The following is a 16,582-nucleotide window of genomic DNA, read 5'->3' as shown; positions in this document are numbered from 1 at the left end:
GTCAGGTTAGTTACATGGATACTTGAAAATGGTTTAGAGAGAAAATGCCGCCAGTCTCCTGCAGCCATGGAGAAATGAGAATGGTTCTGCTGTTTGCCATCAGGGCACCATTTAAGCCCATGTCTTGCTAGGTCAACGTTTTTTGTGCCCTGAGCTATAAATTAAAAAGATGACTTAGACTTGGGTGCTGCTTCCCTGACTGGAAGCTGTGTCCATTTATTCCCTGGCAGCTGCTGGCAGCGTTGTGGACCCAGAAGGAAGGGAATGGAGGATGAATAATTTTAAGCATATTTTCCAAGAATAATGAAACCACAATCACGTTCCCACAGCACTGAAAAGAACTGGTTTCCTCCCAGTGGCATAGCAAAAGCTCATGGTGAGATCAAGACCCTGAAAATCAATCCCCTGGGCTATGGGTTAGCTGAGTCCCAGTGGCTTAATGGAAGCCCTGGTTCAGCAGAATATATAGGCAGAGTGCAACAAGCAGGCGAAGCTAGCATCTGAATCACACTTAAAACAATAGCCCTGGGTGGAATCAACAACCATGCTCATGTCATCCCAATGACCTGGGAGAAGTCATCTGTCTCACAGACTGCATTTAGAGGCAGAAATAGAGGCGGGCTTCCTGATTTATGAACTTGTGACTTCCTGTGCTATTCTAGCCCCCCTACTTTATAATATGATCATTGTTTATTTCATCCCCTATTAGAAGCTAGAGTGAGAAGAGGAAAGACATTGTCTTCTAATGGGCACTCTAACTTCGTTTTCATGAACACTGAAAGGGGTTGATAGATGGCGGACTCACCTTTGTAATTATTATGATAATCAAGGGTTAATGGCACTAAGACCAAGCCAAATCAACATGCTCAGTCTATGTTCCCCAATGTTTCAATGGTCTAAAGCAAACAACCATCTCAATTTGGATGTTATCATTCTTTTTTAAGTCTATCTCAAAATATAGTAACATAAGAGAACAGCCTTTCATATCCTTATTATTTGGGAGGGGCTCAGCAGCATGATTATCTACACTGACTAGACCAGGAATAGAAGGTGCCTTTCCAAGATGGCATACTTGCTCACTCACATCTTGGCGAGCTATGCTGGGTGCACATCGTGCTCCATTGCCCCAAGTCTTGCTTTTCTTCACATGGCCTCCCATTGCCTGATTTGGGTTTCTCACCTCATGGCAGTTGGGTTCTAAAAGAGGATCCCAAAGGAGAAACACTGGAGAGGAAGTGGGAGGAGTTATCAAGCCTCTGCTGGGATCTTGTTGACCATCAGTCACCTGTCCTAGTGCAATGGATCCCAAAGATTGGACCCTGGTCCTGACTGTGGCACCTTTAGAGAGTGGGGATTTTGCAGCTTTCATCCTATAGAGTCTCAAGATAGAAACATTAGCTTCCATTACTCGGATAGACTGATGTTATTACACAGCCTTTGAAAGTCAGAGTCAGGAGACTCTGCTCACAGAGAAAGATGTAGTAACAGTAGCATTGGTTTTGAAGATGAAAGAAGAGACAATGAGCCAAAGAGAGCAGACAACTTTTCAAAGATAAAAAATGGCCAGAAATGTGGTTCCCCCAGAGACTTCTGGTGTTTTGAGGTTATCTTCAGAGGATTCACTTCAAAATCTCCACTTCCGAAAGCATAAGGTAATAACTTTATAATGTGGAAAGCCACTGAGTTTGTGACAGTTCATTACAGCAGCGATAGGAAACTCATACATGGCCAGCCCTGTATACAGTATGTAGGTACTGCCCTGGTGTGGGGGCCTTGTTTCATTTGGAGGTCACTAAAGTCATAGTTTCCACCCAAATTGGGATATCATCTTCAGAAAGTAATTCCACAAATGTACTTATTTTATGGGTGTCTTAGAGGAATTTTTCTAGCAGATAAGTAAGTACCCATTCCCTGTAGTAAATTCAAGCTAACATTTACCACCAACTTGTGAAATATGATACCATTTTATTTAACCCTTGGACCAGGACCATTCTAAGAGTTGTCTCTCTTCTTTAAAACCTGAGACAGGGGTTTACTATGTAACCAAGGCTGGCTTAAAAAAAAAATCTGTCCTAGCCTTCCAAGTGCTGAGATACTGGGCATGCACCAACTCACCCTGTCCTTTTCCTAAGTTTTTGTAAGGGAAAAAAAAAAAAAAAAAAAAAAACAGCTTAACTAGGTATGGTTCATACTTACAGTTCTATTGCTCAGGAGGCTCAAAAGTTGGAAGCTAGCCCGAGCTACATAGTAAGACTTTGTCCCAAGGGGAAAAATTCAAATATGAGGAAAACCTTAAGAATACTACAAGGCTAAAGCCGGAGCTCAGGGTGGAATGTTTGCCTGGTTTGTGATCCCAAGGCTGCACATTTAAAGAAGAAAAAAGGATATGACAAAGTGTCAGACAGCAGCCGTCTAGGCTCAATAGCTGCTAATATTCGCCATATTGGCCTAATTTTTATGTGCATGCACACATGTGTAAATGAAGGAAGGATGGCTCGCTCTGTGTGCAGGCTGCTGAACTGTTCAGAGTGTCAGGTGTAGAGCCCCTTAACTTCCTTAGCATGCCACATAACTATAGAGATGTTCCATTCTGTCACCACACTTCCCCATAACAGCTAAGAACATTAATAATTCATTTCACATGGGTGTAGATTCAGATTTTCTCATGAACCCAAACTGCTTTGGTTAATTGTCTCTGTTTCTCTGTAACACGGACCTGTTATCTGATTCTTGTTCTAAAGCAGCCCCACTACCTTGCTGTTCCTTTTCGTGGCCATTGACTTCCCCAGGGTATCAGTCCTTCTGCCCCTTACCCTGTGTTTGCCCAGTTACTCTCCTCACTTGTTCTCAACTTGGCCGCATTTTCTGTAGGTTGGAAGTTATGCTTACAGTCTACACAGACTGAGGTTGTGTACTCTGAGTATGAAGTTTGCATAGAAGAGGCTGTGGGTGGCATCCTATGTAGAGGCTTTGTGTCACGTGTCAACCTGCAGGTGACAGGATGTCATCCCTAGGTTACAGTGGGGATCGAGAATTCACCCCATGAAGAAGAGAACTCTTTTCCCCTCTGTTGTTCTCTTTGATAACCTGAATTGGACAAGCGGTGGTTTCTTTTGGCTTTGTTTTTCCAGATAGTGTTTCTATGTGTAGCCCAGGCTGTCCTGGAATTCACTCTGTACACCAGGCTGTCCCAGAACTCACAAAGATCCTCCTGCCTCTACTTCTCAAGTGCTAGGACTAAAGGTGTGTGCCACCACCACCTTGGTAATAATTTATTTAAATTTTTATTCTTTCTGCTTTAACAGCTGAAATTTGGTATTTTTGAGCCATTTCTTATTTTTACATAGACTTTATATTTCCACTCTTTCAAATCTTGAATCAGTCCTTTTTTCCTAAGATACTTTGTTTCTTTTTAACAAGAAACATAAAGTCAAGTTCTAGCCTTCCTTAGAGATCTGAGACCCCTTACTAGATAAAGCTAAGAAACACGTTTTTATAGCCAACCACGTCTTAGACTAAATTTAACACATCAAGTGTTTCTTAAAAGTTTTTAACCTTTTAAGTATTTTTGTATCATATCTTCACCAACTGGATTTTCGATAGCTTCAAAGTAATAACTCAAATATTATTACCAACAATAAATGACTAAGTGCAATGTTTTTCATTGTGTGTATTTTTGTGTCTTTATTAATTATCCTACTACAGGCCCGGAGCCCTGGGCTTAACCCCGTGTCTTTATTCATTTCTTTGTATATTTATATTATCAATCTGATAAACAGATCATTTCGAAGATTTATTTTTTTGGCTGTGTGTATGCATACATATCTGTCTGTGGAAATATGCATGGTAGTGCAATAAATGGGTGTCAGATTTCCTGGAGCAGGAGTTACAGGCTGTTGTGAGTCACTTGACATGATGCTGGAACATAGGTACCCTTAATTGTTGAACCATGGCTCCAGCCCCAGGTTGTGTATCTGTATTTTTTTAAATCATCTTTTTGGGGTTGTTAGGTCTCCTTCCCCAAATTAACTTAGTTCTTTTGGACAATGTAAAATATTTTCATGACCTAACTACATAATATAATGACCTCATAGGAACTGGCATCCACCCGTCTTTCTGCCCCTGCCCTTACATGAGTATATGTGTTTTTCCTTTTGGTTTAGTCTTTGTGTCTTCTTATATAATAAACATGCTTCATGCCCATTCTCAATTCCCTTTCTCTCACACAGGACAAGCAAACCCTGTGTGCCTTCTTCACCATGCACTGGCCGCTTTTCAGGACGGCCTGGAAATCGTCCCTTAGCAGCCATGACAGCTGTCTTCTTTCTCTTCCGAGTGTGATGGTTCACTGGTGGGTGGACGTGAGTGGATTCAGCCAGCCCTCTATCTGTTGACTGCTGGGTAATTTCTTGTCTTTTACTTGACTGACAGTGTCGAAGTGAGTCATCTGGAGAGCCAAACCATATCTGTACCCATGGAGCTGTGTCCTCAGGTGCAAATGAAGATTGAAAAGATGAAACTTGGAGTGGGGGGAGTGTTGTTCTGTTGGTTTTGTCTGGTGTGACTCGGTTCTCCACCCAGGGGTAATGGGACTTGGTACTTTCCCATCCTTGAGAATTTGTGGCCATGTGTATGTGTCTGTGGGCAAAGTGCTTTTTCAGAATTTTTGTTCTTCGTTAATATAAGTGGGAAATAATATTTCGATTTCGTTTTATGTTCATTCTGTTACCAGAAAAGATGTATAGTTTGTCTTTAAGTATGGAGGGGCATTTCTTTCTGCTTCCAGTAAATGGTACACATGTTTTATTTATCTCTGTGTTATGCTTTAGCCTTTTTATTCTCTGTTATAAGAGCTTTTTCTAATATTAGTGATATTAAACTCTTGTTTCTGACATAAATTGCAAAAAGATTTCCATCTTAGTTTGGCGTTTGCCTTTCGACTTCTCTTAAAAGTCTTCTCTTCGCTGTGCATTCATTTTATTTTACTTTTGAATAGACAATTTTTATCAGTCTTGTGAACAAGTTTATCAATCTTGCATAGCAAATCAAGGGTATTTTTTCCCCTCACTTCTGTGTTATTAAGGACTCACCCGTGCCATGTGTAAGACATGCTTAATTTCATTGTCTACTAAATACCCAATGCATTTGAAGGTTTTCCTGGAGAGTGCCTGAAAGCTCCTACTCGAAGTGATTCTTAACTGCCATGGTCATTAGATTGTACTTGATGCTATTCTAAAAGACATGCACGAAAACCTAGATACCGAATTTCTGCATGTTTGTCAACCTCCTGTTCTGGCCACTGATCCATCAGACCCGAGAATTTTTAGGATTGTAGGTAGAGGGACAGAATACCCCGTCATGCTCTCCACAGCTGGAACCAGACCAGCTCCAGATGGTGCAAGCCTATAACAGAGCACTTAGCCTGTATTGTGGAGTAGCCGTGGTCTACACTATTAAACCTGTAATTGACATCATAGCAGACTCTGCAATCCACATCTACCAGCAGATTCATCAAAGGCAGCAGTATCTTCAGAAGGAACCTGGCGACAGCTGGCACATCCTTTCCTCGGAGGTAGATGCTCTCAGAGCTTTTCCTGAAGCATGCTGGGCTCTTTGGGTACCATGAGCTAGTCTACACTCTTTGGCTCCCTGTGGGATTGCTTTTGATGAGCAATAGTGTAGTGACAGGGTCAGGGTTCTATATTGAGAGATGTGCTAAGAAAAAACCCTGTGAAACTCAAGAGCTCTGAGAATTCATTAGATCATTCTCCTGCTCCTGGTTTTATCTTATTTCTTCTATATTTATCCTGATTTCCTTACATTACTTTCTGTTTCTTATTTATACACATCTTTGCAAGCTGTTTTGGAGTACGGGAATGCATTCTTGTGGGAGGAGGAGAGGAAGCACGGGAATCACACAAGACGGGTGGCTTCGTGATGCTGAAATATTTGAACAAGGCACAGTCCTCGGTTTCAGGTTAGATTGACTGGATTCTTCAAGGCAGCTGCGGCTAGACAAGTTTAGTTCATGCAGAAAAACACCTTTGTTTCAGGTCAAGTGGGTTTTAAATCTTACTGTTTTACACAGTGTAGGAATAGGTACAGAAGGATGTTTAAAGTCTACATGGGTGCAAATGGGGACTTTAGTGACCAGTCAGCTTGGGCATTGGCTTTGATTTTGTTGAACGCATCTGTATCTTGGCTCGTCTCTGTTACCGTGCAGGTGTGCCTGAGTGGAAGTTGTCTCTTCCCTGGGACCAAACCATCATTCTGCTGGGCCTTCACCACACACATTCTCTAGCCTCCTGATTTGTGAAGGATGTGTGCCTCCCTCACTGCCAGACATTTTGATGACCTGAACAGCCCTCCTAACCCGTGCATGGGCTTCAAAAGAAATTGTCGCTTGCCCCTGCCCTTTCTGTTTCCTGTTCTAGTCTCACAGCCCTTTTGGGAGTCTCATACTTTTGCTTTTGAGCAAACATCTTTGTGGACATAAAAAGGCAACCCTCCCCTAAATCAGCCTGAACACGTCCCAACACCGATAACAGCTTTGTTTGGAACCGAGGTGAGATCCTTCACAGATGACTATTTCTCTCCTTCTCAACTCTTACACTACCATGTTCTTGGTCCTTATCTAAAGGACCTACCTCCTAGAGCTCTGGAGTAGAATACACTCTGGAAGCAAGAAACATGACTCAAAGTGCCATAGGCAAGTGTTTACTTCAGGGGAGGCCATTGCTTCAGCCTTTGCTGCAGACACATTACTGTGGTGCTGGGCTGCCAAATGGCGTTCACCATCTGAATTCCAAGACAACTAGGGTCCAAAACTCCAGAATAATGGATTGTGGTTCTGCGGAAAGCCAGAGGTTTCAAGGTACCTGTCAGCTGACTTGATGAGACTGTCAAGATGGCTCCTTCGTAGAAATGGTCTCTTTTCAGGGAAGAATGTGACGCCTGAGATGGAGGCTACACAGACCTAATTAGCATAGGAGGATCTCACTCCCCTAGAAGATCCAGAGCAGGGGGTGAAGCCTGGGAAAGGGATCTGAAACTCCGAATGAATGTTCTTCAGTCCCAAGAGTTCTCTTTAATCTCACAGCCCTGACACCAGCTGCTCTCTAGATTTACAAATCTCAGCAGGAAGGTCTTGAACATTTTTCCATGTGTCAGGCGCTGCTGCAAGTATTTTATACTGAGAGCCCAATGAAATCTTTAGGCAACAGTTTATGGAAGCAGCTGACCTCCGAGTCCCTTTACAGATAAGGAACCAGAGGTATGTGGAGGTGAAGGGAATTTAATACAGTTCACCAGGAACCAGAAACTCCTGGGTAGTGATATAGGCAGAGATGAGGAAGAGCCTGGGAATTTCCCTAATGCTTAGCTGGCACTGCAGAACTAGACCACAGGGATACTCTGCTTCCACACTGGGAATGTTAGGAGTTAGAATTGCACCATGGGAGCTATCAACTGTAAGGACATTCACCTCAGCCACCATCTAGAAACCTGGAAGGGTTTCTGTGTTTGTTTACATATTTATGTCATATATACGGGGTCTCTAGTGCTTTTCAACATACCCGTAAAACTAGTAGCTGGTCTCCTTGCTTCTGCTCGCCCGAGAACTGAAAAGCCTGCAGCCACGTGGTTCCTCTCATGCCTGTAGCCCCTCAGATCTACTTATGTGCACCTGCTAGGTTGATCTAAAATCACATCTAGAGCCCGGCAGTGCAAGGCAGGAAGTTGCTGTTGCTTCCTCAACTCTAAAACGCAGGAAAATGGGATAATAGACATTGAGTGAGTCTGTCTGTGTTAGGCACACCCCTCCCCTGGCAACAGTTCTACAAACAACGTTGTACCAACCTGCTCAGCCTCTTCCGTCTCATATGCTCAGGACTGCAGGCTGACTATGATTTGTATTATTTCCCTCTTCCTCCTAAAGCAGGTCTACATTTGGTCCTTCTATGCTATCTCTGTGAGTGTGGAGCCAGCCTCTAAATGTGTAGGGCTGAGGTTGATACTTTCTAGTCAACATCAACTGGCCAAGTGTATCAGTTACTTACTGATATCATGGTGCTGTGTAGTAAGAATCTGTAAACTTGCTGATTTAAACAACAAACGTATATTTGCTCTTTTCCTCTGTAGATTAGCTAGGCCTTTTGTCCTTGCCTGGTTTTTAGGTAATTAGTTAGTATTGTCTGGAGTCTCTCAGATACCTGGAGCGAATTAACAGATCATGTACCTGGTAAGCTAGTCCCTCTACAGTCCTTGCCTAAGAAAGAAAAGAAAATAGGAGCTCACATTTATTTCTCCTAAGGTAAGTTGTTAGATAGTCACAATCAAGGTCAAGGGAGAAAGAGCCTACAAAGGCACAGGGTAAAGGGTGGGGTGCGGGGAGTCATTTCCTGGGACCATCAGTGTAAGCACTGGCTTTATTGGGGGACTTTAATGCCCAATATTCAATTGAGCACCTTAGAACACATGAAAGGTCATGTGGTCTAGATGCACACGGGTAAAATCCAATGCAGACTCAGTACCTAGGGGCTACCCAGCTAGACTCCATATAGGCCTGTTCCTTCTGGCTAAGTTGTGTTCAAACCAGAGCTTCTCCAGTCCCCCTCAAGTCAGGGACACAGTCATTAACTGGCAGGGCCTCTGCTTAACAGAGCTGCTCCTCAACAGTTTGACATTGCGAGCGACACACTCGATTGCCAATTAAAAGGCCCATGTCCTCAATGTGACAAATACCAGGGAAAACAATTCTACAATTCAGAACACAATCAGGAGAACATGAAGCAAGTTCATCACAACCCCAGCGCTGGCCTTGTACTGAAGCTTTCATCTGCCTCTCGGCGAGACAGAACATGACACTCCCAGGATTTCAAGGGTTGACTCAATCCGGCTGGGCAAGACTTGCCACTGCCAATCACAGAGCGCTTGCCCCAGCCTCTCCGGATCATGTGAGGGGTCAGGACTGTTTTTCTGTAGCCGAGACATCAGCTTGCCCATCTGATGTTTTCTTAGTTCGTATGTAATTACTAGCTGTCCCCTAAAAGAGCAGGGTACCATGACCTGCATGAATCCTGATCCTCTGCAGAGTGTGGAGAGACTGCCTGGAGTCCCCAGGACTGGAGGGGGGGCACTTAGCAGCTCTGGAACTGAACGAATCTAAAGAAAGTAGACATTTCTCCTGTTTTTCTTTCAAAGCCATGTCCCTTAAAGTAAAGTTGTCTCCCCTGGCTCCCATGTCTGTCATCTCAGATTTGTTTTAAGTAAAACGATGATGATGATGACGACTTTCGTTGAGCTGCAGTTCGCACTCTATACAATTTACCCACCTGAAGTTTGCAATTGAGTGCTGTTTTAAATATATGCACAGATATGCACAGCCCCGTGGACATGGCAGCCAGCCTCAGAATGTTTTCATCCCCTAAAAAAGCAACCTCGCTCCCCATTACAAGTTATCTCACCCCCATTTCCTGGCAACCAGTAATCTACTTCCGTCTCTGTGCTTTCCCTATTGTGGATCACTGATGTGAAAGGAGGCGTGAAACGTGGGATCTTCTGTTGACTGTGTTCTTTCGTGTACAATAAGCTAAGCAACATTTTAAAATTTCATTAGCACGTTTATGTGGTATGCATGCACGTTTAAAAGTATATGGATATGCATGTGCACAGAGGTAGGTGTGTGTGTGTCGCACGCACGAGTGTGCGTGCAACTCACGTGCACACAGCAGAGGTTGATATCAGGTAACTTCCTTGATCATTCATCACCTTTTATGATAAGGCATAACCTCTCACTTAAACCAAGAACTCGGAGGTTCTGCTTGACAGCCTGCTCCAGGAATCTTCTGTCTTTTCCTCCCTGCTGACTGAATTATAGACTGGCTGTAGTGGCTGCCCAGCATTTATGTGGGTACTGGGGACACACACCACAGTCCTCCTGTTTGTGTGACAAACTCTTTACTAACCTGTCTCCCTGCCCCCTGAGTAATACTTTTTTAATACTGTGAGATGAATCCTGTCTTCACAACCAATTGGCAAGAAGGTTTTAAGCAAATGACTTTCATCTTTGCTGTGCCTGTTTTTTCATCATAACATAGGAAGAGCTCTGATGATGCTTGTTCCAGCAGAGCTCCTGGGGCTTCAGTCTGAGCCTGGAACATGGGAAAGGCCTGGGAAGCGATGTCCATTGTTTTTCTGATGGTAGCTTTATCTAGAGCCCCCCTCCTCTCTCTCTCTCTCTCTCTCTCTCTCTCTCTCTCTCTCTCTCTCTCTCTCTGTGTGTGTGTGTGTGTGTGTGTGTGTGTGTGTGTGTGTGTGTGAAACCCTCTTTCTGTGCTTGCATCTTTCCTAGCAAACATTTCCAGCAGTTTACAGATTTCCCCATATGGACCACACTATGTCCTAGACACAAAGGAGCCTTGTGCATGCCTTGTTTAGAGCCTTCTGCACACATACCCACTCAATCCCAGGGCAATCTGGTGGATTCTCTTTGACTCTGGGGCTCTGCTGTTGGAAACATGAAAAAAATTTCCATGATCCCAATGAAAACACCTGCTTATTTGCTCTGGTCTGTGGGGCTTGCCTGATAGCAACCGACACCCTGTTTGTGGCCCCTAGGATGAGGGGAGATGTTTGAGGTTGGCTCTAGTCTGTTCTGTCATCCTTCCTGCGTTGTGTTGTAGGAAGAGTAGAAGCTCCACTTGGAAAACCCGTCGGTTGTTCTGCATGCTGCTGGTGGAAAGAAGGGGGAAAAAAATCACAGCTGATCCTAAAATAGTTGTAAGAACACCGGCTGAAAATGGACCTGAGCCCATTCAGACTGCAGACCACTGATCGTGTCCCCAAGGCTGAGGCTGTGAGAAGGGCAAGTGTGACCGCAGCCCCGCTGAAAGGAGCCTTTATCAAACCACACTTCCCCTTGGCAGCACCTCACAGTGACTGGTGACCTACAGTGATGACCATTAACATCAACCATAGAAGTGCCTGACGTCAACACCAGTAGGAAGGTTGAGGACAGAAGAAAGGGAAATACACCCTCCAGCCCAACATGCTCACTGGCCTCAGATCTGAGCATCCTTCCCGTGTGTAGCCCAGCAGAGCGTTGTGACAATCAGTGGAGTCCACTGGGGTACTCAGACCTGGAGAGCTAGCTCAGGGCTTCTGAGCAAAATACTCAGTTTACACTGGAGCTGGAGTTTCTTTGTGCATTGTTTTATGTCCATTCTCATCTGTTTTTGTCTCCCCTGAGACGTTGATTGTAAACTTATACAGACCAAGAACTGTGTTGTGTCCTTTTATAGAAGTACAAATTTTGTCAGAAACAGCTAGATTATTTTTTTAAATGTTTGTTTATGCCTACACTGTACTTTTATTGGCTTGTGGATGCAGATGTTGTCTCTGGAAATTGTCTAGCAGATGCCTGTGGGCCCCACCTTATTGACTAGTTGACATAATCCCAAGGAAATTCAGCTGCAACCAAAGCAGTGTTTCTGTGGCTATCCCTACTCCCTGAAACTTCTGACACTTGTGTGATATGACACAAAAACCTGTCCATATATTTTAGGACCAAGGAGCAAGCTCTTAAATTTCTAGGCATTGCTGGTGCTGTGGTTCCTGTAGTATGACTGTGGAAATACTGTTGGAGCACGAAGAAGGTTCTCCCTGCTGTATGGGTGTTCTGCAGAAATAACCTAGTAAGCAGAGCCATCCTTGCCCAGAGTAGGGAGTCTTCCTCCACAATGCCTGTGATTCCTGCCTTTCTGAATACCCTGAGAAATGGAATCCAGCTTACCTAATATGCAAAGACACTGTTTAAATTAAGCTAGAGAAACATGATAAATGACCAGCATGCTTTCTGTCACAGGTGATGGTTTGAAAAAGTCAGTTTATATGAATATTTGAAAAAAAAAATAAGGCCATAAAATAAGAAGAACTTGATATTTTGCCCTTTGAGGTGTTTTGTTTTTCTTTCCTATGAGGAGGAAAATCGAGGCACACTGGTAACTTAGAATTAATAAGCCCAAGCACCTGTCATTTCATTTACCATTGAACTTAAAAGGAAGCTGTTTGGGAACTGGATTGAAGAGACCTTCTATGTGGAAGGACTTGACAGTGTTGGGACCCAGGTCAGTGAGATCTGTACTTCCTGAGCCTGTGCCTTAACAGCCGATGCCCACAGAATGAGTGAGCTGTTAGCTGTGGGTCCAGGCCTGCAGTCCACACAACTGGTCTGTATTTGTTCCAGGGTGGCTCCTGTTTCGGTAGGGCTTTTGAACCTGTGAGTCATCTTTGGAAATACAGATGTGATGAATCAGCTCTTCTTTTAAGACTTCTTTTGGCTTCCCTTTGCTCAAAGATGAAACCCAGGATCCTTGTCATTGTGTCAGACCCTATAAGTACTAGATGCTGCCTTTTTTCTTAGCCTCTGGGCTCTGCCTCCGTTACTACCCTCCTACCCTGTCCCCAAAGTACCAAGACTCAGTGAATTATGCTGTAGGATGAGCTTAGGAAAAGATTAAGCCAGTATGTTTATTCTTTATTTCATATAGTAATTGTTTTTTTTTTTCTCAAAAAAAAAAAAAGAATCCTATTTTTATGCTTAGTAGAATGGATTTTACTTAAACCTCCAGGCAGACTCCGTTTAAACGTGTCTAGAAAATGTATAGTCTTGATGTTTTGTGGAACCTTGATATATGTTCCTTTACAAAATCCTGGTTTTATTTTTAAAAAGATGCAGATTATACATTTTAAAGCAGTTATTTAGTCAGCGCTTTCTGATTCTTCCTATAATCATATCAGAAAACAGAGTAATGATTCTGTTATTTCGTTTGCGATCTCCCGTGCCTGCCAAAAGGCCTCTCTCCTAGGTTCTCTGTCATCTTCGCGGTTTCTCTGTGCTTGCGATTATTTTTTCTAGCCCCTCCCTAACCCAGATCTCTTTTATGGTAATTTTTTTAAAACAACAGATATTTCTTGGTGCCTCTTGCTTGTCTGACCTGTGCCATGTTGTGTGCAGATCAAACAACCACACCACCCTTCGCATGTGGCACCCAATGTCTCTTGATTATGGAGAGTGGGGAGCTTTGTATCAGGTTTGAAAATGTACAGTAATAGGAGCTGGGGTGGGGGACATATTTACTGTTTCTCTTGTATGAAACCATTATGCAATGCATTCGAAACCCTTAAAGCTACATTAGTAGTAAAATAAAGGCTACCTTTCACTCCTTGAATGATGGTTCTTCGCAAACCTGACTCCTGTTTCAGATGGTGATGTCAGCCTCTTATATAAACAGTAACAGCGGTACATATGCAATTAGCTGTAGTTCACTCATGATATTGGACCTCTTGGGACTGCTTTAAAGCTCTGTTTAAGAACGTTAACTGAAAAAAAATCTTTTTAATGTTAAGTTACTTTTATTTGTGTGCTTATATCTGTGAATATGCATGTGTGTGTGTGTGTGTGTGTGTGTGTGTGTGTGTGTGTGTGTGTGTGTGTGTGTAGGCATGAGGGCAAGTACTTCTATTGCCCAGAAGAGGATTTACTGTATCCAGGAGATTGAGTTACAGGCAGTTGGGAGCTGCTCAAAGCAGGTCCTGAAAAATAAACTCCAATCCTCTGCAATAGCAGCAAACTTTCTTAACTACTGAGCCACCTCTCTAGCTCCTGGGTTTTTAAAAAAGAAAACAAAACAACAACAACAAAAAAAAAACAAATGTTATGCATTCTAATTGAGAGTTTCGTTTTAAGTCTGTTTTTCAAACTTAACCTACTTGAAAACCGTGGTTTTGCTCAGTTGGATTGGTTGGTTGCTGGTTACTGTTAGAGCTGACGCTGTTGGAGTTGTTGTCAACTTCGATTTGTCTGCCTTTCATGAAGGCCTGTGTTTAAAAAAATAGCTAGAAACAGAAATTCGTGAATTTAAGATATTTGAAGCTTGGAGTTTGTTCAAATTTCTGCTGAAGAACTTGTTGAGGACAGGCAGAAGTTTGCTATTATGTAGTGAAGAGCAGAGGTAGACATGAGTTCCCAACCCTGTTAATGCTGCCATGACATGGGCAAGCATGCCAGACTCTTCTGACTCTAATAGTTACAAGATGTATCATCTCCCCCAGACTCATACTCTCCAAAGGCCTCCTGTCCAAATACAGTCACAATCTAAGTGAGGAAGGTTACATACATCATATGGGAGCATTCCAATCTACCTGATTAGTGGCATTATAGAAAGAAGACCCAGGGAGACAGCATACAGAAGACCAAGTGATATTCCATGAAGACAGTAACTGCCTGCAAACCTTGGACAGGGCACTCCAGGAGAAAGCCAACTGGCTGATGCTCACACTGGACTCAACAACTATGAAGAAAACTATTTCTGTTGTCTAAACTACCAAGCCTGGGGTATTTTGTTATGGCAGTGCTAGCAAAGCCCTGAAGCCAGTATGCCCATCTTAAAGGAGACCCCTTCTTAGCAGCTTCCTGCGTAGTAACAGGGGCCAGCTTTCTCTCCTGTTCATAGCTGGAGAAGCCAAGAAAAAGAAGACCCCAGTGCCCTTGGCACAGTAGGGCAGTGCCAGCCACAGAGACTGATCAGGAGCCATATCCACAGAACCAGAGTGCTCATGGAGCTGTGTGGATGGCCTGGGAAGAAGCAACTGGAAGCATTTGTTCAAGGGTCCTTGGAGCAGAGAACCAGCCTTTGTTCTCGAGGACTCTGTCTCCCTCTCCTCTATGGATCCTAACATCTGAGAACTAATTCTGAGACTCTCTCTAGTAAAGCTGTGTGATGTGCGTCTAGCACCCACGGGTGAGGAGCGGAAACAGTACTCTGCCAGTTCGGCAGGTTTTTGGCGATTTGTGCTCAACTTGCGTTCTCTGTTCCTGCCACGCTGCTCGCTTCCGCCACATGCAGCTTTGTCACCGCGATTGAGGCTCTTCGACAACTCATGAGTGTTAAGATGTTGGAGTCTGCCCCTGCTGCAAAATACAGGAGAGGTGGCTGCTTCTCCGTTTTGAAAGTTTCCCAGGATGGCATCTCAGAAGTAACCTTAATAAATGCCAGTTCTTCACACAGCAGGTCATGGGAGACGCTTTCCTGGTGATCCGCATTCTGTTCCAAATGTGTGCTGAAAGGCTCTGGGGAAAACCAGAGTGGTTGAAGCCAGAAGACAGACTCGTCTACAGAAGCCACTGCAGAAGCAGGCAGAAGCAGAAGGGAGCAAGGTATCTACGAACATCACACATGTTCAGGGCAGAAGAACATGTGACAAAATGCATTCGAGACCCTTCCCCAGGCATCTGCTGAGCCCCTACATAATGCCTGGCTCTATGCCACTCTGATGCAGGGTTGAAGCCAGATGGAACTGGTGCCAGTCTCTAGAAGAAAACAGAGTAGGACATGAGGGGGCATAGGGGAGATGGTAATCCCGTGCGGGGTGTGTCCTAGCAGATAAGATCATCTAGGCTGAACTCACACAGGCTCTGAACAAGGAATGACCAGGTCTTCGGGCTGGAGTGCCTCTTTCCTGTGGGAAGCATGGCTGTGAACTCATTTGGACCTGAAGGAGAGGTGCTCAGGGGTTGCCATTTCTTACCCCTACCCTTCCTTCCCCATGACTCCTCTTCACCCTGAGAGGTTCTGTAAAGGTTCTGGATTTCATTCTCACTTAAAGCCCTTTCTGAAGAGTCAAGGCTTCCCCAGAACCACAAGTTCTCCCCAAACTGAGTGTTGGCTTTAGAGCTGTCGCAAGGACCATGACAAGTCCCACAGCAGCCTCTGCCAACAAGAGTTTCCAAACTCAGGAATAAGATCTCCATAGTCAAATGGAAGATCTGAAAGAGCCACCTCCCCAGTGATCTGGACAATTGAAGAAAAGTCTAGGATTCCCATTCCTGGGAAAGAGGGGAGAGTAGAGCTGTGATTCCAATGTAATTTCCTCAGCATGGGTTCTTTTGTTGAAGATCAATTGGAGGCACCATTCTGGGGCAGAGGAAGCCTAGCTGAGGAGGTTGGTCCCTGGAGAGTCCTCCCTGAGATCCCCTTGGCTTCTTGTATTTTTAGCCCCGCCTTCTGCCTGTGTAAGGTGATCAGCTTTGCTCCCACCAGCTTTCCACCTTTGGCTCTGCCTCAGCACACCACACAGGCGCAGAAGCAATGAGGCCAAGCCACATGATTGCAGAATGCTTATGTTGGGAATTTTGCTGCAAGAGCAAACAGTTGAACTGCACTACTGGCAGCTGCGCCCACAGACTCCAGCATTACCTGAGAGATGGACACTGGAGTTCTTACACTGCAGACACTAAGGATCTTCTTGAAGCTCTTCTATCCAGCAGCTCCTTTAAGCAGCCATAGAATGAGTTCACACACTGCAGGCCTGCATCCTGCTAGGCACTGTTGCTCCAGACCAAAACAGAACTGAAAGACTTCTTTTGCAAGTCAGAATTTTGAGTTTTGAGGACCGAGTCTAGCCCATCTCAGCTACTCAGTTGACACAGGTTAAAAGAATAATGCATGAAAGGCACATATACCTGAATGTACCTTTGGTTTTTTTTCTTTTCTTTTGTTTGGTTTTGGTTTGTTGTTTGGTT

The sequence above is a fragment of the Micromys minutus genome (genome assembly GCF_963924665.1).
Source record: "Micromys minutus genome assembly, chromosome: 1".
In the NCBI taxonomy this organism is placed as follows: domain Eukaryota; kingdom Metazoa; phylum Chordata; class Mammalia; order Rodentia; family Muridae; genus Micromys; species Micromys minutus.
The sequence above is the reverse complement of the archived record's forward strand: the minus strand, read 5'-3'. Positions refer to the sequence as shown.